Source organism: Tenebrio molitor, chromosome 4 (assembly GCF_963966145.1).
Source record: "Tenebrio molitor chromosome 4, icTenMoli1.1, whole genome shotgun sequence".
NCBI classification, from domain to species: domain Eukaryota; kingdom Metazoa; phylum Arthropoda; class Insecta; order Coleoptera; family Tenebrionidae; genus Tenebrio; species Tenebrio molitor.
Genome location: NC_091049.1, coordinates 23,054,808 through 23,081,403, shown reverse-complemented (window position 1 = coordinate 23,081,403; position 26,596 = coordinate 23,054,808). Strand labels below are relative to the sequence as shown.

General features: G+C 34.9%; 1 protein-coding gene and 2 long non-coding RNA genes across 5 annotated transcripts in view; 1 reads left to right on the top strand and 2 right to left on the bottom strand.

Annotated features, from left to right (window-relative positions):
- LOC138127828 (uncharacterized) overlaps window positions 1-26,596 on the top strand; it is a 102,835-nt gene that overhangs the window by 9,987 nt on the left and 66,252 nt on the right. The window contains exon 8 of one of the 3 annotated variants that reach the window (XR_011158447.1): window positions 12-26. The exons of the other annotated variants lie outside the window; for them this stretch is intronic. The gene's annotated coding sequence lies outside the window, so the exon portion shown is untranslated. Of the gene's footprint in view, window positions 1-11; window positions 27-26,596 lie in introns of those variants that run through there. 3 annotated transcript variants of the gene reach the window in all.
- LOC138127832 (uncharacterized) lies at window positions 813-2,295 on the bottom strand. The gene is made up of 3 exons (XR_011158451.1): window positions 1,337-2,295; window positions 1,011-1,280; window positions 813-954 (listed from the first exon to the last, which is right to left on the bottom strand). It is a non-coding gene; the product is annotated as an uncharacterized lncRNA (long non-coding RNA).
- Window positions 4,205-7,402, bottom strand: LOC138127830 (uncharacterized). Its single transcript, XR_011158449.1, has 3 exons — window positions 6,587-7,402; window positions 5,959-6,522; window positions 4,205-5,904 (listed from the first exon to the last, which is right to left on the bottom strand). It is a non-coding gene; the product is annotated as an uncharacterized lncRNA (long non-coding RNA).

The window sequence follows — 26,596 nt, the reverse complement described above, 5'->3', positions numbered from 1 at the left end:
TAAATGCATAGGTTCCTCAAACAGCTGCAGAATGGCTCAATATTTCAAAAAAGTTTAATGAAGTGTGGAATTTGCCAAATGTCTTAGGAGCTCTTGATGGAAAGCATGTAGTTTTCAGAGCACCGAAGAGTGCAGGATCCATATACTATAATTATAAAAATGAACATAGTATTGTGCTTCTTGCTTTAGTTAGTTATGACTACAAATTTTTATATGTAGATGTAGGAACCAATGGAAGGGTTTCAGATGGTGGAGTGTATCAACAAAGCTCTTTGGCCACCGCAGTTGGACAAAATAGATTAAAATTTCCTGAAGACAAATGTTTGCCTGGTAGAAATAAGCCGGTTCCACATGTTATAGTTGCAGATGCAGCATTTCCACTGTCTGAAAGAATAATGAAACCTTTTCCATTCAGAAATCTGACACTTGAACAACGCATTTTTAACTACAGACTAAGTAGGGCCAGAAGAGTAGTTGAAAATGCGTTTGGAATTTTAGCCAACCGCTTTAGAATATTTTTGACGACCATTAATTTAAAGCCTCAAAAAGTGCAAGATATTACACTTTGTTGTTGTGTCTTACATAATTTTTTAAGAACAGAATGTCCAATATTTGTGCGTCCAGATGAAAATGTTGATGAAGAATTTACATTTAGATATGCACTAGCTCATCAAGGCTCAAATAGGTCAAGAGATTATGCTCTTCAAGTACGGGAAGAGTTTATGCATTATGTTAATGGGGTAGGAGCAGTTCCCTGGCAGGAGGATGTTTATTAAAATCTTGTTTTATAATTTATGGAGGTGATTAAAATATTAAGCTACATTCAATTATTATATTATTTATTAAAGATCCTGTTCCTCATTTAATGTATCAAAAACTAAATTCATTATATCTTGTTTAATTCTGTTGACTGTCTTTCGATTTTTGACTCGTCGTAACTCAGTTGCAATTAATCTGAAAATCATATAAATAACATTATGGTTATTAGGAATTTATTAGTAACTACTTACGTGCCAAAAGCATCAAGGTGATCCTCAACTGATGAATCAGCAACCTTCTGTAATGCAGAAGTTGCCTTCCGAAGTAGATCATGTGGTTGGTCAGCACCTCTCTTTCTTTTATTCCTAGGTGTCTCAGTTGATTGAATAATATTGTGGGGAGTTGGACATATTTCTGAACTGGAAGTTGACGGTCTTGAAATTTCATCATATGAAGAAAGCATCTCAAAGTCAACGTTTGGGAGATTTTCCGTCGAACCATCATATAGAATATCTGCCTCACTAATGAAAGAAAAATGAATTGAAATTGATTGAATAAAAAAAAAAGCTTCAATTACTTTTCCATCCGTTCACATTCTTCTGTAATCTCGTTCTGAACAGTGCTTCCTATTTTGAAATTACTCTCCCCATTCCGTACAGGGGCACTATTTTTTAAAAAATTTAATAATTCAAAACACCACCAGTTTGACTTATACAGTTGACTTCTACCTTTTCCACTTGTTTCACTTTTTTTTTCTTTTGATATTTCATTGAAGAATTGGGTTCTTAAACCGTTAATTTTTTTTTTTACTTCTTCAACTGTTGTGGAAATACCACAGAATTCATTCACTGCATCAGTGATTCTTTTGAGACATTCTTGTCTCTTAGTCTTATTTTTATAAAAAGTATGTTGCACGTTGTACAACTCAGGGTGGTTTTCATACTCTTCAATAATTTTTCTGACCACGTCTCTTGAAAATGACGACATCTCTGCTGTTGGTTTTGATTTAGGGGACTGTATTAGGTTTGAATGAAACTATAGCTCTTAACACACCGCTATTGCAATAACACTTACCTGTGCTAAGTAAATCGACTATCACAATTTAGAACCAAATGGCAAAGAGGCCGAGGCCAGAGTTGCGCTTCTATTTATAGTGTCGAGGGCGCATTTTGGAAAATGATTTTGCGCATAGGCGAATTTGAAAAATTGTAAGGTGGTGGTTGACATCTGATAAGGGAGGGTAGTTACAGTCATAGACACAGAACACACATAGATTTTACAGTTGCTCGATGCCGCCAAGATTCAACGAGACGCTCACATGTGACTTTACAGTCTTCACACTAAAGTTGGTACAAATTTATAAACCGCAAAGTAACTAGAATTCCCCAAAAAATTCACGAAAAATTAGAGCTGGTTCTATTGTGACAATTTATTCATCAATTTATTGTCGTCAATTTATTCACGACAATTTTGTGTGTTACACGCAACAATAAATTCAAGGTCAAAAAATTCATCAATTTCTTTGACCGTGTAAAACAAGCATTAGGTAAGAGAACGACATTGTTGAATTATTTTTGTTCTTTGATTGAAGTGACCATTATGATTTGTCAGAATGCGATAGGTGTCCAAATAAATATTAAATAAGAAACAACACATAGGTAAGGTTGCCATTTTCTTAACTTATTTATCAAAATCTGTTACAAAAACATTCTCTTCAAAAGAAAAAATTACGTACCTTCATAGAATATAACTGGCTCAATGTAAAACATTACTGTATGTCTCGTGATTCGGAAGTCACGTTAAGCCATTGGTCCCGGTCTATTGAGTTGGTCATAATGCTCCTCATATAATCTGTTTCAAAATCAAAAATCCACCACCTGTTGAATTATGTTGGCAGAAAAAAGAAATCCCTAGAATAAGTTTCATTTTTTTGTGTTGGCCCAACCTTCCGCCAAAATTTGACCTTCAGTTTGTCACAAACATCAATTTATAAAAATGTCTCGATAAACAAGGAGTTTTTTAACCGCTAAATTAAAGCGAGCGCTCGTTAAGTGCTTCGAAGAATTTAAAAAACACGATGAACTACGACCAAAACGACTGTCAATAGTTTTATTTCATAACCCCACGTTTTTCTGACACTTCCAAACACACTAAAAACAAAAGTTGGCGACGTTGTCGGTTGTATTTTCGAGGTAGAATGCAGTGTTGGTGGATTTTTGATTTTGAAACAAATTATAGGTAGATTTGTAAACCAGTCCTAGACTGTGAAACAATTTTTTTTCGTTTAGATTAGCTCAGTGTTGCCAACCTTTCTTGTTTCCATTATCGTACGTGGAGGGAGAAAATGATCGTATTTTGAATCAAAAAGTCGTACGCTTGTATTTCATTGTGTTTATCAACACTACTTAACTTGCCTAGGTATTGTTAGAAACAAAAAGAAAATATAAACACAAAAACTAGATATTTTTTATTGAAATAAATCATTCGCATACGTATGTGTGCACATTACAAAAAAACAAAACAAAACAACAAAAAGCCTAATTAAGTACCTACCTACCTAAATAGTTATAGTTAAATGCCTATATGCGAAAACACTATTAGACAAAATAAAAATAATTCAAAACAAACATTTTCTATAAGTAAATAAAAATGAACTCTCTGAAAAAACTGAAAACTTGAAACGGTACAAGCTATAAGACGCCCCTCGTATATTAACATAAAACTTTATTCAAAAATTATGTCATCCTCTATTTCAGTCTCTGTGCTTACAGATTTTTGGTACAGATTAGCTTTTGTCATTAATCGCAGCATGTCATCAGTAGCCTCAAAATTTATACAGTTTCCAGCTTTCTTAACAGCCTGACTAGCCAAGACGGCACCATTTATTGTTTTATTGCACAAACGATTCCTAAGTTTAGTTTTTATTAAACTAATTTTGCTGAATGTTCTCTAGCATTCTGCATTTGAATGTGGTAAACTTAAAACACCCAAAGCAAAAATACACAAATTTTTAAATAGTTGTTCCCCTAATGGATTTTTGATGAGTAAAATTTTACCCCAAAATTCGTCTGGTTCACATTCTGCTATTGTTGAATTTGGTAACTTGTAATTGCATAATTCCCTCCACTCATCATCAATTTTTTGCCAATTTTCTAAATAATCTGTAGCTATTCTTTTTAAAAGTTCCATTAATGGCATCAAAGTTGGCGTATTTTCTCTTTCTTTTTGTGATAAAGCCTTTTTTGGCATTAAACAAGCAATTTTTGGTAAAATAGGATCATTAAAATCAAATCTTTTTTGTATTTCTACGCAAGCACATTTTAAAAACTCTACTACTCTTCCATAAAAATCATTTAATAAGTCTGGTTTATTTTTGATTTCATCTTTTTTTAAATCATTTGCTACATGTACCCCCAAATATACAGGGTGATCCATTTTTTTTAAATGCTCCAGGAACTTTATTTCTTGTCCGATTTCAATAAGCGATATATCAAATTAAAAGGCGTTTAAGGGACTATGAACTGCCATATAACATTTATTTTTTAAAGAAGCAGTTTAAGTGGGGTGATATTTAACTTTCTTATTTTAAATTGTGACATATGTTTTTCATTACTTATTTTTAAAGTCACTATTTTTCTAAACATTGCTGTATCTTGCCAGAAAATGAACAGCCCTCATGTTCCATAAACATACCTATCAATTACAGAAAATGTACGATATAATGTATTGGAATGTATTATATCTGTACCTGAGAGCGAGACAAGCGTAAGTCCAAATTGTCCACTTTTGGAGAAACACTGAAATTAACATTTACGCTCAATAAACAGGCACAAATATTTTATATGTAACTTCATCAAAATCAGCTTTTAGTTAATTGTCGTTTAATACTGAATCGTTTTATTGAGAACAACTACAGGTCACAATTTATTCTGTTGCAACAAATTAATGGACTTAATATTTTTTTGCTCTGAACGTAAAGGAAATTTTCATAATACAAAATAGGGTTAAAAAAAGTATGTGCAACTTGAGGGCAATATGAATATAATTTGAAGTCAAATGACATTGCAAAGCTTTCAACAAGAACAGAGTAATAAATCCGGCTACAACAAACATCTCTATAACATAATAAGTACAATAATCAAGCTGGTAAGTATTAAATTTAATGTTCTCCTGGAAATTCTTCAGCTCCGTCAGAATATGGCAAGTTTTTGAAATAGTCCTTGTACTCTTCCGGAATCCATTTCAGGAGAGTCATCGAGTTTTGATATTTTGCCCTGCTGATTGGTTTCCTCTCCTCTCTTAGTATTTTACGGCTTTGGGGTAATTTTAATTTTTAATTTAATTTTTTAATTTTTCTTTGATTAAAACCAAAATAAAATCGCGACGTCGACGCTTAATTATGGTTAAGTCGTAAATCTTGCAACTAGAGATCGCAGTTCTGTAATTGTACCCAAAATCCAAAATATCCATAGAAATAAAAGATAATTCATTTTCTAAAATTTCTAAACGATGTCTAAAATTTAAGTCTGGCATATTTTCCAAGTTATTTAAAAAAATCGGTTTTATCACTAATCAAAGATTTTTTAAAATTAATTGGTATAATTCACATTATACATTAAAAATGTCCGCATTTTCATGTTGAAATAGCCCGCTTATTACATTCACCTCTATAATTACGTCATATACAACTGTCAGATACAAGTAAATGCGATCATTACTTAACATTTCATTTAAAATTCTGGCCATGTGATTTTTTTCCTTTTGAACTATTATATTAAAATGTGATTGAATTTCCAACCATTGGCCTAATAGTACATTATGATACAAGTTTATAAGGAAGCCTTTAAAGCACGCGCGACGAGTTTAAGAGCGTAATATACTATTATTATTAAGCAAAATATAAGTTGACGACCGCGTCACGTTGCCGGCGGCCCTCCTGAAGGATGTGATCCGCAAATAATTCATTGTTTTGGTGAGCTGCAGCTTCGTCGGCATCTTGTACTAATTCTTCGTCCAGTGGAACACCTTCTTTAATGCAGATATTGTGCCATACACAACACGCATTTATTATTACTCCTGCTTTGTGAGGGTGGTATCGGAGCATGCGTTCTTTGAGTAGGCACCGCCATCGGGTTTTAAGTGTACCTATGGGATATAAGAATCAGGTTAATGTATGAATATTACCTGATAAGTGCTTACCAATGCAGCGTTCAATACAATTACGCGCTGAGTTGAAAGCAGTTTCATAACGACGCTGAGGCGTTCCATCCACCGTGTTTTGAATAGGGGTTAATAGCCATGGTTGCAAAGGGTAGCCACTGTCCCCTATTGACCACGCTCTCGCGTTACGCTCTTGATATAAGCCTTCTAATGTCTCATGTTCACCAGGATTACGCCAGATGAAAGAATCATGAGCGGAACCCCCAAAATTTGCGTTAACATTCAAAATTAGCAGGTTGGCATCACAAATAATTTGCACGTTCTTGGAGTGAAATCCTTTACGATTGAAATAGAGGTGCTCATCTTGTACAGGTTGTAAAATTGCTACATGTGTGCCATCAATAGCCCCAATAATACCTGGAAAGCCAAACTTCTCCATAAACTCCATTTGCACGGCTTGCCTACTTTCCTCCGTCACAGGAAACTGAATCCATCCATGAGCAATTGTTTGCAATGCCACTGCTATTTCGGATATACAATTGCTCATAGTTTGCTGGGCGATGGTAATATTCCGTTCTTCACCAATACCTCGTTGATATGATCCTAAGTATTACAAAGCATAATTATTCAGTTAGATAGGTATTACGAAGCTGCACTTTGTACATACCTGTCGCGAAAAACCGTAACGCTGCTAAGATTCGGGTGTTGACTGATAATTTTGTTTGACGCTGACGTGGTTGCATATTTAATTCTTCTACCAGTATTTCATACACGGCTTTATTGACTGTATAATTTTCGAAACTCCCTATCCGGTAAGTTAAATGGGTCAACTCGACTTCGTAGAAACTGTCTTTCAATATTCAACTCAACCTGGCGTTGACGATCTTCCTCTTCATTTATATAATGTGCGTAAATCGGATTCATATTTATATTTTAACATTTCGACTTCCTTGATTTTTCCTCGATGATTTTTTTCCTCATTTGGTGTATTGTTGGTTGCCGCATTCCCTCGGATGAAATTTTTGCGGAAAATTACGAAACAAAAATAATGAGAAAAGAAATATTTATGGATCCTACGTTGTGTTTTATTTTTCATTTTGTATAAGTAATTAGGTTCTAACGAGAGGCCGTACCTTCGGAAGGTTTTTCAAAAATAGAATTAAAACGATTGAGCACACTTCACTTAAATTTTATTTAACAAATAATCGAGTGTGGTGGCGTTTGGTCCCAACAAATGATACAAATAAATAAATGACTTTAATAACAGAAGTTGGTGCAAATTTGACCCAATGAGATTTGACTCGCGGTCCACGAATTGCGATCTGACTCATGAATAAATGACTGAGTTGGGTAAATACAGTAGAGTCGCGATAAGGTGAACTAATTCAGGCAGACCCTTTTCACCTTATCGAGTTTGTTCACCTTATCAAGGTCAAAAAAATAAGGCAAAATATGATCGTGTAACTCTTTATTTAACACTTTTGATTTATTGGCCTTCAAAGTAATGCGTTCATTTAGTTTTAGTTCGAGTAGACTGCAAGTTGTGAAGCCATCCTTGGCTGTTATTAAAATTTCTGTTTTCCTTTAAAATACCATTAAATATGTTGGCTTTGATTTTTCATTGCACCGGAACTAGCAAATACTTACATCGCATTTTCAAAAACCATGCCTATAATGCTGCCTCCATTTTTGAAAGTTCTTTTTTTACTCGTTTTTCATTATACCCGAGAATTAATTTTTGAGAGACACAAACTGTAGAATTAGTAACACCTTAATAGCGAAAAAGTGCAGTCACGCTAGACCCTTTATCAAATTTTAAAAACACTACAAGACTACGTCTAATGCCACAAAAATCTGAATTGAAATGAACATATGCAGACTTGCAGAAATCTAAGAAGGTGAGGCGCAGTAACTTAAAATTACAAAAAACGGTACAAGAAACTTTTGGAAAATATAAAAATACAATAGCATTATGTGTAATAAAAAAGTGTTTGTTTTGTTCACCTTATCGAGGTTTCAGTTGTTCACCTTATAGAATTCTCTGTAGAAAATTTTGAGTGTTCACCTTACCGAGGTGTTCACCTTATAGGGTGTTCACCTTATCGCGACTCTACTGTATAGGAGTTTATGACGCGGACAGCATTATACGAGTTTGCGATGCGAACTATGTGATCCGATTTAGATTTGACTTGTTTCCCCAATTAAATTGAACCCGACGCGATGCCCTGGAATCTCATAGATCATCCTGGTCTACTCCGGTGGTCGAAAATAAAAGGAAAAAAGGTTCTAACAGGGCCAAAGGGTACCTCTCTTCACGTGTCAGCTGGCCTAGTCTGGTCGCTGGCCCCCTTGGGGGTGACGAGGCTAATCTTGTGCTCTTACGCCGGACCACAGCTAATTGAGTGCGACGGACACTGGCGGTAGTTTCCCGAACTCGAGACTCCAAGACATAAATAATGAATGGAAATGTTTTATAATGATTGTATACTAGTTCCCCTTGACGAGAGCCCGTTTTCCCAATCGGTAAATGCAAGAAGATCACATACTTCGCGATAAAGAAATTAATACAAGATTCTAAAGAGTCACGTGGTCATCAGATACTCAAAGAAAATAATATAATCTTTACTTTAGAACGATAAAGGACTAAGTGCTGTTTGACTAATTAAATCACGACTACAAATAAAGTACAAGAATTAGAGAAATAATCTACCTTGTAAATGTAAAGCACGTGGTCACAAAATGGCTGCTGGAAGTACTGAACGTACCTCCGGCTACTTTGGAGATCAAACCCCGAGTGAATAAAAAAAGCCTTGTTTCCCGTCCCGCATTCGGTTGTCATAGTAACAGGTCAGGTCATTTGCACCACTGATGTTCATTCCAACGTGAACAGATATTATAAATTAGAGAAAATTTAGACTCGTTCGTTTTCACAAGTAAATGATCTTTTTCAACTTCACCTGTTACATTTTTAATTATGTTTGTACATTTTGTTCTGCCACAATTTAATTGTGCCGCTATTTTTGAATCAGGATAAATTTTTGTGATAAGCTCTGGTAAGTGATCTGACGCGCAAAAAGGTAAATTATGTTCCGCAATAAATGCGCTAATTCTGATCTCACTTTCTGGGACCATCTTTTTCTCGGTAATTTTCCGTTCCGTTGCCTGGAAAATGGTCTGTTGATTTTGAATAGCCCTCATCCTCTTCTTGTGTGCTTCCGTCTTTTCATGTTTTACAATTTCGGACAGTTCTGCTGTATAATTTTTCTTACACAATTTGCAGAAAAAATGTTGTGTTCCAAGGCGACTTTCAACTAGCCATTGCCTGTTCAATTTCCAGGATTCTTTAAAATGTTGAACGTACTTCTTTTTCACTTTTTTGGGAGGTGCTGAAGATGGTCCAGCTTGGTTGCTATCAGCACCAGATGAAGAACTTTCATAATCCATTTGAAATCTAATATTAAATTTGGATTTAAGTAATTTTAAATTCAAGAGAAAAATTGAAATTTCTCGCTACGCTCGTCGTGCTTTAAACACACTCATGTGATAATACAACGTCTTGTTAAACTCGTATAATAATATACTACTGTAGCTCCTGACATAACTATTTTTGGATCGAAATTACTTGCGAATTTGAGTATAGGGTCATTGAAATTAAAGCGCTGTTTTATTTGCTTTGCTAATTCAACGTAAAAATCTAAAACCCTGATTTTAAAATTTTTAACTCCACTTTTAAGAGTATTACCTCTTTTTAAAAGTGCTTCAACTTTAGCTCCGCAACAAATTTGTTCTAATGGTAAATAATTATGAGAATTGCCAACAATGACGTCATTTAAATTATCATGCTGTTTTTTTTTAAATGACTTTAATAATAATGTATATAAACTCCGTATTCTACCCAAAAGTACATGTATTTTAGGGTATTCTGACTGGAACTTGTAATGATCTGAATACATTACTTTTCCCGCCAAATATTCGAACCTGCGCAAAACGGTAACAAATGTGGTTGTGATCGTCATCGAATCGGAGGAGCCCTACGTTGTGTCTTTCTTTTGGCGGAAAAAAGGTTCGGAATGCAAACGATGAGGGTTTCAGTTGGAAGAGTGCCGCAAATAAAACACACATGTGAGGGACGCAAAATACCTTTTATTAAAAATGCCTGTAATAACTTTGATAAAAAAAAAATGAAACGAATCCAAAAAGACAGAAACTAAGTTTAACGAAGTACAAGAAATTAACTAGTTGAGTACATCACAAAGATAAACGACAAGATGAATGCAACAATATTTAAAATAACAGAAAACTGGTACATGACAGACAAAATGACAGATTAAAGCTTGCAAAACAAGGCAACAAATTATAATATAGTTATTACAGGCAGGGACGGATGAAAAACCCTCTTCAAAAACCGTATCCCAGGTATTACTCATATTTTACAATTCGATTAATGGCAAAAACAATGTTTCATTTGGAACTACGCGATCAAGGTACGCCAACGGGAGTTTAGAGCTGGAGGTAAGAAACTCTCGGCCGCGAGGGGACTCAGAAGAATAATCTGAATCATCTTGAAATCAAGCGACGTTTATAGATATTCGGGGTATTAATGAACGTCAGATTATTTCGCCGACGAAGCAAGAGTGACAGAGCGTCTCGGGATCGTACGATTAGCTTTCCTAGACCGCAGCCGCAAAGATTTAGGTCCGCCATCCCCGACCAACCGTTTCCCGACAAAACCCCGAAGTCTCTATAACCGTCGACGGAAGCTTCACGAAAACATCCCGACGCCGCTTCCGCAAAGACTAAGGTCCGCCCCCGCTAACGGCTCTAAACAACCGTAGCTTCCACAGAAATTTACTACACAACCCCACGACTTCCTGATTGTCACCTAGCTCCCATAGGGACGCACTTACAACATTTTACTTTAACTTTTCCGCAATCTAGCAACAACACGAAGAAAAAAAAAAACCGAGTTTAAGGATGAACTGGAGTAACATTGAAAAATGGCGAAATTTGCTTAAAATTGGTACAATAGTCCTTTCATCCATTCTAAAGTACTGTGCCAAATTTAAAAAAATTTGGTCGAGGAATTTTAAAGTTATTACCTTTTAAAGTTTCGGGATATTTTACACGTGTTCTTATGAGAAATGGAGCAATGGTCGCATAAAAATTGATAAAAAAACATATTTCAAAAAGGGTAATTTTTCTTAAATTTTTCACACAAAGTATCGATGTCGTAGAATTTTCGAATGAATTTACAAAAAAAGTTGTTCGAGGATTTTCCTTGTAATCGCTAATTACATGTGGAAAAACACGGTTTTTGAGGTTATGTATCTGTTTTAATTTCAATAAAAGTGAACAAAATGCATATAATTGACGTCGGTATGCAACATTACACTCATATCGCACGTTTTACTGCAGTTACGTTAAGAAATTTAACAGAAATCAATGAAAATTGAAATTCAGTGTGCTTTTGTTTACTTTCACGTACAGTCTTAGTCAAAAGATTGTAAAATCACATCTAAGTAATTATCTAAATATCAAGAAAATAAACACAAAATTTACTTGCAACTCATTACAATTCGTTTCCAAAAATTAAAAACTATTTTTTTCTACAATTGATTCAAAAAATTAAAATTCACGCATAGTTATCCGTGCATGAAGTGGGTCATTTTTTTACGTGTATTTTTTTTTGCATTGTTAGTAAGATCGAAACCATAGAAACCATACAAAACAGTGTGTGAAATGCAATTTCACGCATACGACTATTTCTGTTTTTCACTTCACGCACTGTTTTTTTTATTAGTTACCTAGCAACATGGTCACTGCATTGAAACTTCAGAGTTCCTTCAAAAATTTGAATTTTTTATTTCAATTTTTTGAATCAATTATAGAAAAAATATTGTTTATATTTCGTGCGCGAAGATGTTTTTGTGCATTCAAAGGCTTATACTGCCTCGACCTTCGTCTCGGCGTAAAAGACCTTTTCATGCACAAAAAACACTCTTCGCGCACTTAATATAAAAATAACTATTTCAAATATTGATTTCTCGTAATAAACGTTTCATAGCATTATAAGAATTCCGCCCCTTTTTGCTGAGATTGTTACTCCAGTTCATCCTTAATTCTATCGAACAAAGCGTCACATTAAACGATGAGAAAATCCAGCAAAACAAAGCGCAACATTAAACAATGATAGAATAAGCAAAACAAAACGCAACATTAAACAATGACTATTTCCTTCGAAAAATTTAAGCCAATCAAAAAGCTCGAATATTTGAATTTTAGCCAATAGCGATCGAATTACAGCGATAATACTTGCACTAGTGCAATTATCGATAATTTGCACTAGTGCCAAATTTTCGAACATAAAAATTTAAAGAATAACCAATTTTTAAACACAGAATTACGTTTATTTGTACTTACTTATCATGTAAATTTTTCTCAGGAAATAGTCTGCCAAAATATCCTCTCGTGCATGTCAAATTGTCGATAATTTGACATGCATTCGGGATATTACTAGTGATAACATAAGCAAAACAAAACGCAACATTAAACAATGGGGAAATAAAAGAGAACAAAACGCGAAGTTAAATAACGATAAAATAAAAACTCTTTAAATGGAATACAATACTCGCTGGCAATACTAAACAAAAATATAGCGGGTCGAGTGCCGTTAGAAAATGTTAGTGAAAGAAAAACAAAATGGACGCACGCGGTTAGGACGACGGCTACTAATTTTCGAAATTAACAGATTGCCAAAAAATGAATCTCTCGGGGGAAACTAAGGGATAACGCTTAAAATTAACAAATGGGCGCTTCTTAAAGAAACAGCATGCCACAAAATGAAATCTACAACATACCCTTGCCACGTGGTCCTGGTCCCAAAAAAAAACACAAAAGAGAACGAACGTGGGACAAATTACCCGGGGTGAATTAAAACGTTGGATTCCTCACGGGGACCCAAAATATCTACTCGGGACGGTGTGTAATTGATTCAGATTTAACTTACAAATTTTGAGAATATGGCTCGCTCATCGCACGCGTTTCGAAAAACTAAACTAAAGTGACCTAGAGTGCGTTTCAACGAGAGGTACACGTCTATAAACTTGCCCAGAAATCTGTTTCGGTCTACGGTGGCGTGGCTTACCTAGACAGTAGCGGCGTTAGTTTGTACTTTCCAGGGAATTTTCTAATTTCATTTCAATAACTGATTTTTCGCCATTTTGTCGCAAATCACAGCCAGGTTATTGTTCTTCACCGTCTTCTCTTTTATGTCATACAACTTGATTTCCAATCCCGGTTGTGAAAATCTGATATTTTCGGTGTTGTGAAAGTAAAAACAAAAATAAAACTGGACTACGCCAATGCACTCGATTTTGGGTCGCCCTTCCCCTACATCTGGCGCATCTCGGTAGCCACGCCTGTGTACCTCTCGTTGAAATGCACTCTACCCCGCTTCCCTCCCGCTATATTTCCGCTCGCAGAGTTGCCAACTCTCCAGGATTGCCAACCCCATCCCTTAGTTCCTAGTCTAGCCGCTAGTACATTTGGCGCGCTATTGTGGCTGTACCGGAAATTTAAATTTAAAACTTTAAACTGGGTCACTACAAACTCTAAATTTAATTTATTAATTATCTCTAAATTATATGTTAAAAATTGAAAACAGTTTAAAAATTGGATTTCTTAAAGCATTCAAAATAACTTGGGCTGATTGCACATTTTAAATTTAAATTATACGTATTTAAGGTTTTTTTTATGGCGTCCACTATGTCATCAGCTGTACTTCCAATTAATTTTGTTTCTGTTTTGTTTCTGACTGTAATATATAATAACTATTCCAAGATATTTTTGTGTGGAAATATTTGTTGATTCATCTAAATTTATTGTTTCCTAAATCTGCTTTGAGGTCTTCTACAAAATAAGGGACCAGAACATTTTTGATTATATTAGAACATTTTGTTCTATGCATTTACATTTGTTGTGTGCATCTTTAACAAAACTAGTCTTACATACATCAATTAAATGGTCAGTGAAATTAATAGCTGTATGCTGTGCAATAAATAAAGCTAATCGACATTCAGCTTTTTTGGTTTTTGTTATCTCAGAACTAAATCCCGCAAATGAAAGGGTAGTTTGTGGAGATGGCCCCAAAAATAAATTTGCATTAGATTTGTGTTTTTTAAAGTTCGTATGATTTTTTAAGTCTGCGTACCGACTTGTGAGTCGTGATCCACAAAATTTACATTTAGCCACAATACCTGATGTACTTTCAGCAGTTGTAAGCCATTGTTTTAAAAGGGGATCCTTTAACCACGCTGGTCTAAACTTTTGTTCATATTGCTTGGACATCTATCAACATAGTAATAATTAAAAACAAATTATGCAAATTTAAAAAAGTTCTTACAATTGAAGATTCACTTTAAGCGTATACTAGAGATCACGACTCAGTTCCCTTACGTCATCATTGAAAGTATGACGTCATAGTTCACTGCGTTTAAACCTGCCGTTTAAAACGATACCACTTTTAATAGTTATGCAACTTATAAAACACCAACTTGGCCATCAGATGTTTTCATAAATATTAATAAATATCGTTATCTACACTCAGAGGCAAAATTAACCGCCCACCAAAATTTTATTAACTATTCTCAAATAAATCAAAGTTTTGCAGAGTTTTTATTTAATTTATTTTATTTATGTATTACAATTATCATAAAGGGGTAACACCTAAATCATTTCCTTCAGCATTGTCATCGTCAGTGAGACTGCTATCTTCAGGGTCATCAGTAAATTAATGATTAGTGGGGCAATTTCTTCTCTATCAAAAATTAATTCGCGTTGCAACCACTCGTGAATAATTCTATTCGTGTGTTCTCTGGTGTTTTGCTATATATTTGGTGTTACGTGTTCCAACGCCTTTTTCCACATGTTCACTGCATTTTCTTATGTGTTTTGGATAAAAACTTTCGGCAATTCCCCAAATTTTTTGTCTAAATATATTATTAATTTGTTTTCTTCCTGATATCTTTTCAGTGCATGTAAGTATTTAAGCCTCCACTCCATGATTTCTGGTTGTTCCATAAGAACTTTTCTTTTATTTTGACATTTACGCCAAAAAAAATCCTTGATTTTTTTAGAGGTATTTCTTCCAAAACGAAAGGGCGGAGGCAATGTTTCTCCTAGGCGATTTATACTTCGCATGGTGCGATTTTTTACTAGCCTTTTCAGTCGTTGGCCAGGTTTTTTTTTTTGTTTACAGATTTTTAAAAACCACTAGGGTCTAAAACTGATAGGCCAATCTTATGTTAAAGCTATTCTTTCTTCCATCGAAGAAGTTGCTTTGGTCCTATTAAATTTAGCAATCTGATGCATGAACATTTTTGCCCTATTACTTGTTGCATTTAGAATGAAACTTTCACATTTTGCAGTAACTCCACCAAATATTTGTGACAAACAAACTTTTGCTTGTGTAGAATAATTTTTATAACATGCGCTTAAACCGACTGTTCCTACTTTTAAGCAATAAAAAGTGTTGCACCGAGAGTGGTCCTCATAAACATTTAGGATGTCGTTTTTTAAAATCGTTGGAGAATAATCGTTTTGACTGGCGATGGCGTGCCAAGATATAACTTTCCCAACAGTTTTCTCAGTTGGACAAATTTTGGCATTGGTTAACAGTGATTTGTTAGCATTCGATTCTTTTGCCAAATTAAATAAGTGTTTTGTTAAATTTTTGGTTACTTGATTCGCACACTCATTTTTTTTATTGATCGGGAATGTGGAACACTTTCCAAAGTTTTTATGTGTACGCTGGAATCACCTTCACCAACAAAGGATACGTATCGCGGTTTTTGCAGGAGCTGACGAGCTGGAGGTAACAAACTCTCGGCCGCGAGGGTACGCAGAAGAATAATCTCAATCGTCTTGAGATCAGCGACGTTTGTAGAAATTCAACAAAACAAAGCGCAACATTAAACAATGATCAAGTTCAACAAAACAAAGCGCAACATTAAACAATGATTAAAAAACGCTTTAAATGTCATGAATATAAGTAAGCAGCATAAATAACGAATACGATAATCGCTGGCAATGCTAAACGAAAAATGGCGGATCAAGTGCCATTAGAAAATGTTAGCGAAAGAAAAACAAAATGGACGCACGTGATTCGGACGACGGCTACTAATTTTCGAAATTAACGGATGTCCTGAAAATTACCTCTTCCGGGAGAAACTTAAGGGATAACGCTTAAAATTAACAAATGGGCGCTTCTCGCAAAAACAGCATGCAACAAAATGATATCTACAACATACCACGTGGTCCTGGTCTCAAAAAAAAAGACAACGAACGTGGGATAAATTACCCGGGGTGGATTAAAACGTCGGATTCCTCACGGAGACACAAAATATCTACTCGGGACGGTAGTGTAATTGATTCAGATTTAACTTACAAATTTTGGAATATGGCTCGCTCTTCGCACGGTGTGTTCGTTTCGAAAAACCAAACAGAAGCAGTGTTGTTCCAAGCTTTTTGGTTTCTGTACTGTAATCAGTGTTGCTAATGTACTGCCAATAATCACCAGTATGAAGTAAAATTAGTGGGAAATTTAAAATGAACTATAAAATAGGTATATACTGTAAAATAAACAATATTCAAATACAACAGAGGTTTAATATAATATAATTAAATTAATATTAAAAATATTCTAAAATAAACGTTTTGGTAACATAATTAATAATAATTGGCTATAAAATAAAGAACAAAAATTAAAATTAGAAAAAACGAGAGAGCATTATTATTCAATTAACATTAATTTCTTCTATTGCACGATTGTTGTATCGTAAAACATTATTAGGAGGTTCCCATGTTCCAGCTTTTAGAGCATCTTTGGCAATTGCTGCACAGGTTTCAACATTCAACCTGTTTCTCAACTTTGTTTTAATTAGGGAATACTCAGAGAATCCTCTTTCTTCAGCTGAGGATGAATGAGGCAAAATTAAAATTATTTTTACAATTGTTATAAGTTGAGGAAATAGTGGTTCATTTAAGTCATTTTTCATTAACGACACCTTTTTCCAAAATGATTCTATATTATTGTCGAAACTAGATAAATCCATATCTACTAAATTTTGATGTTCGGTATTTGCTGCTTCAATATCAACCTCCACAATATGAGGAAATAACGAAATAAACTGAGATAGAATTTGCTTTCTTAGATTTTAATGTTGATGGTGCAAAATATGACGCAAATTTTAAATCTGGATCTTCAAAATGAAACCTCTTTTTTACTTGTACACAATATGTTTTTTTAAATTAGTGATTTGGTTTTGTGTTATTGCACGTTTTTCTAATTGCTCATTCATAAAAATTTCAACTTTTGCACCACAATAATGTGATTCCAAAGGTTTGAAATTATGCGGTAAATCTACTTGAATTAAATTAAATTTTGTTTTGTCAAGAACATCCCGCTTAATAAAACTTCTCAGAACAATTTTATACATGACTGACATTCTGTCTAGTAATATTGGAAATTTTGGCCCCTCTGCCTGCATTTCTATATTAACTTTTATGATATGATCAAGAACATATGATAAAAAAAGTAGATATAATTTATATTCTGGGTTTCTGAGCGCATTTAGTATTGAATTCGCCATTGGCAAATTTTCTTCAAGAGCTTCCCTTTAAAAATATAATGTTGAGGAATGCCAAAAGATAAATAAATGGGTACTTTGGGTCATACCTTTAGAGATAGCCAACGTGTTTGGCTGGGATATAAAAGTTTATGAGGCTTCTCATGTGCAAATATTTGCCATTCTTTAAAGTAATCATTTCTCTTTGAACTATGAGAAAAATAAAGCAAATTTACATTAGCAAAAAAACATTGTCCTACTTTTTTTTTGTCCGCGACTGTATCACTCCAAACGTCATCAACTATAACTAATATTTTCCCCTTATCTCCCACCATATTATTATTTGCGTATTCCAAGTGGCCAACTTCTTCTGTCGATTTTGTTAACACTTCATTCCAAGAATGACTAGCTTTTCCTTCATATTTTGCAAAGGTATTCAAAGAAAATCCAGGAATATCAAGATTAGACAATAATTCTTCTATCGCAGAGTAACTTTTACCGATAGCAATGATAGAAGAGGTGACTAAATAATTGACATTATCATCACTCTTATTAGAATTCCTTATACGAAAAAAATAATTTGGAGTTTAAACCTGTCGTTTGTTCTCTTTCAAAAGACAAGTATCCAGTCTTACTAATACGACACAAATGATTTTCAAGCCTGCGGATGTTGGTGATAATATGTTGTATGTTAACTAAGCGTCGTCTAGTGATTTTTGTTATGCAAGGGTCGTATTGTCCGGCAAGTCTCACTTTTTCAACATTTAAAGGCGGTAGATCATCGTCACTCGCTTGCACAAAATCCGTTGACATTGCAACTTCGTCCTTCGACGAATTCTTTGTGGTGACGCTGGGCGGAACCATATGTTTTTTTTTTAATCCAAATGTTTCGTCGCTCACTCTTCCGTAATCTATCACTGTTTCCCCCCTCTCCTCTTCTCAATTTCTTGCTCCTCTTTCTCCTATTCTCCTGTTGAAGCCCCCTCGCATGAGCATACATTCTTCCCTGTTTTCTTTCATTGCGTCTTCGACACGTCTTCTTGTTCTCTTCACATCTTTACTGTATATTGTCATTATTTTCCGCCATTTATTGCCTTTTATATAGGCTTTTCTCTTGTGGACAATTGTTTTAATGGCGGTGTTTATTTGTTGCATTTTAGCAACAACCTTGTTTGCCTCCCGTTTTGGCGTTTTCATTGGCCTTGGTACTGGTGGTGGCGGCGGCACAGATTGTGGTCTTGGTTCTTGATCACTTCCTTCTTCTAAAGTAACTTCAAGAATATTTTGATCCAGGTTGTACGAATATGCCCGGGCACCATCCTCTGTTTTCAATTGTTGTATGGTATTCCAAAATTCAACAAAGTCATCGCTAAATAATGGCAAATCTACATTTCCAACAGATCTCTACTTCCTGGTCCCTGTCGATGTAATTATGCATACTTTGTGTATTTCCAGGTAAGGGAAAGCACTTTACCACTGTATAATTGAAGGATAACTTTTCTTCTTTACATTTTCTGGAGTTACATATTTTAAATCAGGATTTTTGAATATTACATATTTGATGGAGATATTCGGCTTGAATGATATCTTTGCTTGAAGCCATTTTGTGGCCCAAAAATATATTTCTGGCATTTTTTATAACATGGCAGTAATCAAAGCTCAGGAACAACGGCATTTGGGGTTCTACTGGATGTTCAATTCTGGTTTTAAGTTCTCCACTACCAAGAGATTTAAAAAGGGCCACGTTTGATTTATGATTATCTGAAACCTGTCTTAAAACTCTGAACCGAAGGCTGTGTGCTAGTTTTAAAATATTCAGAGTTATTTGGTGAAACCGCTCAGAAGACAGCGTTTTATGGAAAAAATATCCAACAGGGATTGTGTACTTGGTGGACAAGTCGTGAATAACGAAACACAAGAGCTTGTTGGTCAACATTGCCCGTTTTCCCATTGCAATAGTAGGTATCCCATAAAACTTGTTTTCTGAGCGTTTGATTGTTTAATTGCCGTATCATTAACTATCAGTGAACATACTCTTTCAATACCTTTTAAATTATTGGCTTCGGCCAATAATCGACTTTCAATTAAATCACGAGTTCCTTTTATGCCAGACATTCTCTCCTCAGGTCAACAAATCAAATGGAGAAGGGGATGCTCTATTACCACTAGTCTTCTTATTATGGGTCTTGAGATGGAATTTACTGGATGGTCCATTCAAAAATAAAGTGGGAATAGCGTCTTGCTTTATTTTTTTTCCCGTTGTGGTAAAAACAACTTGGTGTGAAATGTTTTCCACAAACCAGTAAATTAAACTGTTTGGACATTTGCCCTCCAAAGTGCTATGATAACTTGCATTATCCATAATGATTAGTGATGGTTCTTGTACACTTATTTAAAGTTGGTTTTGGAACCAACGCAGAAAGTTTTCTTCACTATGGTAATCTGGATTCTTCGTGTTGGGAGAAAAAGCCAAAGCTGCTCCGCCATTTCTATAACAGGAGACCATCATCAATACAGACGTCTTGTTGGAGATCATATGATTCCATAAATCGCTTGACTAAATGATCAAAAACAGGTCTTATCAGTCCTCGAATTATATTGCGAGTTATCGTTGAAATGAAGACATTTCAGAAGCAGAAAGAATCTCTCCTCTGTCATCATCTCATCAAAAATCGGAGCTGGAATCAACTTTTTTCTAGAGAAAAACATCGCGTTGCGTGGTTTCTGTACTATACCTTGCAGAAACAGAATACCCAACAGCAGATTACCGCAGATATTGTCCAAAACATTTGTTCGTTTGATGTATTTTGAAAAAAATGTGTCAAACTCAGATAAGTTTGAAAAAAATATACGTACATCTCTAATTGAATTACACGATTTACTTAAAACTAAATTTAACACATCATGTGCATAGCAGTGAGTAAAGGTTGCTTGAGGAGCGACATCTTTATTTTTTCTTTGTAAACCGTTTAATTCACCGACCATTACAGCTGCTCCATCGTAAGATTGAGCAACTAATTTTTCTTTCAAATTGAATTTGGCAAAATTCTCCGTTAACGATTTAAATAAATCCTCCGAAGTACGTCCAGAACTAATGTCGTAAAAGCCAAAGAACCTCTCTACCACTTGACTGTTCAAAACATATCGAAATATGACTGACAATTGAGAATGGCACGTAGTATCAGTTGTTTCGCCAAATTGCCAAGAAAAGAAAGGTGATTCTGAAATTTCTTTATGAATTTTGTTTATTACAACAAAAGCAATTGAATTAATGCTATCATTTTGAATTGTTTTTGAAGTCCCTGAAAAAACACTACTAGAGCATTGAAAGTTTTTTAAATTGTCGTATTTGCTAAGCGAAGTTACCAATTTTTTATAATTACCCCTATTACTAGATTCTTCCCGTTCATCGTGACCCCTAAAAGTACTTCACCATGCTTTCATCATAACAAAGACATTCTTCCGGAACAAAATGTTCCAAACATTTTCATTGCCAAGCAAAGGACGCAATTGGGAAAACAATAAGCCTATTGACAACGGCCGTGGCAACCTGCATTCGATTAAAGGATGCAATAAATTTTGTCCGATAAGTCAGGGGTTTTATTCTTAGCATAATGAATAAATTTGTTGATTTGAAGAAACCGATCACGTCGCATTGACTTTGATACAATGGGATTCTTCATGTAACAATAAACAAAGTTTCGTTGTTAGTGACACGAGAGAGTGCAACGTAAACAAGTTGTTGTGAATGCTTTTTGTCGTATTCGTATTTCGTATTTATGGGTTAAAGCTATATCGTGTCCGAGACTCAAAAAACTGGTGCATTTCAAAAAAATAGAATAGAGTTAGTGGTGGGTTTTTTAACAAAAAATAAATATATATCAACGACATTTACAGAATTGTAATTTAGTAGCGTTTCTTTTAAACTAAATTATTTTTGTAAAAAAAAAATCGTGATTAAGCTGTCCTATTCATATGACACCGGTACTTAATGGGTTAAATAATGTTTTTCTGGGTGCGTTTTTTTATTTTTCGAATTGGGAAATCTTTTAATAATAGCGGTTAAAATGTTTGCTTTTCAGTTTTAGAGCTTCGTAATTTATTTTAATGTCAGTGGACACAGCCTACTAACTTTAATGAAATTAAAAATGGGTTATAGTTATTTGTATCACAAGGCCAGAAACTGCACGTTTGCGAGCATGAGTATGGTTTGCAATACGAGTCGATAGACGGAGTATTGTAAGTACGAATGCTCCCAAAACAGTTTCTGGACGTGTGATACACAAAATTTTTCATGCCGACTTCTGCGGATTTTTGTTAAATGGAAGTTAAAGCACTTGTTTTTGTGTTGGCCACATTTCGAGATCTGTAATTTACCAAATTCTGGCCGGCGCGGCGGCACGAAAAAATTATTAAATTATTCATTACATTATTTTATTTATTACAAAACAAAAATTACAAGGGGTCGGTTATTTCGAGATCAAGAAATCAAAATTAAATTTGTGCAAGTAGACATCAAATCTTTCATTTCTGTGATTAATACGTTCTTTGCAAAATCCGTCTACTTGCACAAATTTAATTTTGGACAGTTAATTGTTGGACATCGATGAAGGAAGACTCCGCTGAGATCAGGATGTGGCGTCAAGAATAAGCAGATTAGATCTAGTCAATGTTGCCGATAGAAGAAGGAAACGAGGGAAAGTTGGTTTCCCACATCGTTTAACTAATAGCAAGACCAGGGGACATACGAATAAGCTTGAAAAAAATATGACAGTCCTAGCTCAAGCAGTGATCACAGATTCCAATTCAATAAGTGCACTTTTTATTATATACAAACAAAATAACATACAAGTTTAGTGTAAAAACATTAGGTTATTAAATAAAAAGTTTATGGTTTTGTTTTATATTTATTTTTTCGATATTCTTTTTCCCTGTTCCGAAGGGGTCCTGATACAAATAATTTGGGGGGTTTTACTGTTCTCCGTAGTCCATATAACCAAATAGCATTTGGAGCGACCTGTTATGTGCATCTGTCTCTGAATTTGGTGCCAGTATGCATGTTTTTCGTTGACGTGAGTTTGATCGGTCGTAGGGTCTTTATATATAATATAAGACTTGTCATTTATTAATTTCTCTTTCATGTGGAAACATTTCTATATTTATACGGGAATTTCACCTCTATAACCGAAGGAGTCCATCTGGACTTGCCCCCAAAAAAGCACATTCATGTAGCCACAAGCCCGTATGTTGCACTTCTAAATTTGTGGCAGCAGTGAAAAGGTAAATAGCTGTTTCTTGATTTTCTTTACCCCACAGTCAGCTCTAATACTATTTAGATCATACATTAAAAAGTGAAGGTGAGAATCTTTGTCGTTTCTACGCTGCTAGTACAAGTCCAAACTTACTAGCTGTGAAGCGATTCTTTCTCACAACTAACCAATTTTCGTTTGTTGCTTGTCCTGTTGTAAGTCCCGCAACATCAATGATAGCCTCTTGGCTAAGGGCTAGTTGTTGTAATAAATACATGCTTTGATCAACTGAACCCAAATACTCCTCGGATGACAGAATGTCTTCGACAATTGGAACAATTTGAAAAGATCTATCCGCAGGCTTTGGCTTCAACAGCCATGAAAACCCGACAGTTGTTTCCTCAAGTTGCGCCAAAAACGTATTAATCTCGTTGTCAGACACATTTCTGTCAACAGCCTTGTAATTTTGACGTTTAGATGGATGTAGATCTTTTAAGGTTTGCACCTCTGCAACAGTGGATGGTCTCGGGACATTTCACTGACAAGCTTCGTCGGTGCTGCTTATATTATAATGTATAGAAATACCTCCACTTCATAATTTTTCTTCCTCATGCTTGCCTGCACAATTCCTTTTAGTAAAGCAGGCGGAACGGTTCCGTCGTAGGTCATTTTTAGAACATGACCACCAATTTCTCTTCGCTGCAGCTGCTGGTTATTATCCCGAAAAAGCGCGGCGATTATTGAAAATGGTATTGCGTGAGACGTCATGTTGCTATACAGTTCTCTACAAACACGTAAAAAAATAATAATAAAAGTTTTTTAATGACCTTTAAATGGGATCGACACGGTTACCATTTTGTTGACGAATTGCACCAAAGAAATTTTCCAAAACATCTTGGTTAAGTATCTGTGTAAAAAGAAATTTTAATTTTTCCCGTAAACAATCCCATAACTGTTAGTTACGTCTTTGCCAGTTTTGTCCACTACTTTGATTTCGCTAAAAAATTGAAGACACCCATTTAACAAATCTAACTGATACTGTTCTCCTTTAAAAGCTCGGTTAAATTTTGTTGCATTGGACGTGTGAGATGAATTCAGCAGATCAAATAATTTATCCATTACCTCTAAACATTGAGCTGTTCTAGTGGCACTCGCAGGTATAATCCCGAACCGAATAACGGGTGTTTTTTTAAATTTGGCGTCGAAGTAGGCGTTGAACTGTCGATTGTGAACGCACTACACATGTTGCGGATCACGGATCAGCTGTTTAAATCTTACGCTTTTACACGAGTGGTGCGATCTCAATCGACTCTCCAACGCCTACTTCGACGCCAAATTTTAAAAAACACCCTTTATATGACACTAATCCGCACGCTACTCTTTTGCTAAATAGTTGTGAAGCAAATTTTACCTTCATCTTTTCAAAACTAGTTGGGCAAATGTGCGAATACGATAACGTGGCCGCTCAAGGCGGTCTTAAGTTACAGGCCTGGACACTGGCTGTGTTGCCACATTCTCTGGTAGGCCATTCCATGACCTACGGTGTTCCAAAAATTTTGAAACGAATTCGACATTTAAAATAAATTTTGACAAGTCCTTGGTCAAATTCGTCAAACTGAATTAAAAATGTCATTTAAGTGTTGCGTACCAAATGGTAACTCAAATTATGCGTCTTCTTCAAATTACGTAGGTAGCTAAATACTTTTATTTAAGTTTCCATCAAATGAGGAAACGAAGCCAATTTGGAAAGAGATTTTAAAAATCAAAGAGTGAAGAATTCGCAAAAGTAGTCATGCTTGTGCCAAAGATTTTAGCGGAACAGTTATTTATCATTGGGGACAAAATGAAGCGACTTGTGCCAAACGCGGTTCCAATAACTTCTAATTACGAAGAAATTACACTTTGGGAAGAAATAATCAAAATTAGTAATGACGACACAATCATTGGAGAAAATCTTTTGGTTTTAAAAACGAATATTGAAATGAGACTGGGAAGCAAGTTACAAGAAATGGGATGGGATTTAGGCAATGGGGAGAACAAATTGTTATATTTAAGTTGGAAATGCCCACCTCGCGTTAGTTTATAACCAAACAGTTTCAATAGTCCGGAACACAGCAGAGCATCTGAAATTTTATCAGTAGGTAATGAGCACCGTTATTTTTCTGTCCCTAAGGTGGTTTTAAACTATATGTTACAATGCCATTACGCATTTTTGAACTGTCGTAAAATTAGATCACTCATATTTGACAAATGTAAATACAATGACAGGTTTAGTGGATTTCGATTTTTTTCACTAAATGTTGGTGAAGCAATGTTGTCAGATTGTGGTAGGCCATTCCATAGCACACTGTCTTTGGTCAGTGTCATGGCCTGGTAAATGTAGATCGCCTTGGGCCGCTGCATCGGCGCCCCTTGGATGCGCATATTTTTTCCGCTCTAGGGACTTTGCCTTCTGACTGTACATATTTGGTGCGTTTTAATCGAATGACTCGAGTAAAACATTCCTGCTGTCGGAAGTTTTTTTCCATTTAAACCCCATTTTTTTTTTCAATATTTTCCACAATGTAGAAAGCGATCTTGCAAAATTTATTTCAGATGGCCGCATTTTTGCATATGTATCTACCAGGGATCGTTTTTACATTTCCGGAGTAAGCATGAAAAGAAAAGATTTGAACAACAACAAAAATGTATTTTTCAATATAGGCCCTTTGCTTTTGGATACAAGTGTTACATAATTTCAATAACATTTTTAATCCATTATAAAAATATTCATGTGATTTGTCCGCAACATGCCAATTAACAAAAGTTATTTGATTTTTATATGTAATCTTTTTTTTTACATCTTTTCAAATATTTCCTGAAGGCTAAATTCATAACAGGATCTTCCTCCATATTTCTCAAATCCTTTCATAGCAGTTTCTTATTTATATTTTTTAAATACGCGTAAAATATAAAGTTAACTCATAATTCATTAAATATGCACTTTCAGCTTTATATTGAAGCAACATCTGCATAATAGTAATGTGTGATGGTAGAACGTAAGTGACCTTTAATTCCATAATGCAAAATATATTTTCGAATCAATTTTAACAAACTTTCCGTAATTTTACGAAAAAGTCTTGAGACTAATATAACATTAACGGATTTTTTTTTTACACAAGGCACAAACAGTTTTTTTTTTTTTTTTAGAATAATTTGCTTCCAACATAGCCAGCCACATATGTTATTGTATATCTTGCAACAGTGTTTAATGAAATAGAAGATTCTTCTGTAATTGATAATTATCACGGTTGCATGTAACGTTGAGTATGTTTAACACTACGCTGCTCTATAAAAGATCTTAAATTATCAAGGGAACCCTCAGAATCATCCTCTTCACAGTTAACACCTAGGGAGTGATGTGACGCAAAATTATTCATTAAGAGAGATTTGCAGGAAGAAATGAATGAGGCGCATGTAGGATTTACATTTCGTACACCGTGGCTTCTGATGGAAGAAAGAAAGTTATCGATTGGATCTTGATTAAAACACTTGGGAGCAAAATGAATGAAGTTAGCTTGAAACAGTTTAGGAGTTAAATAAATGAAACCCTGTAGAGAAAATAGCCAATTTTTTAGACAAGGAGCTTGAACAGTTTTTTTTTACTAATGGGAGCTTTAAACCTCATTGAGGAAATTACAGGTAAACACGATTTCCAGAAACTCAAATGGTTTTTTTTTTTTTTGGGTCACAACACACCCTAGATCTTCCCCTCGTAGAGGATATCGCAATTCACATTATCATCAAACAATCTGTTAAAAAATA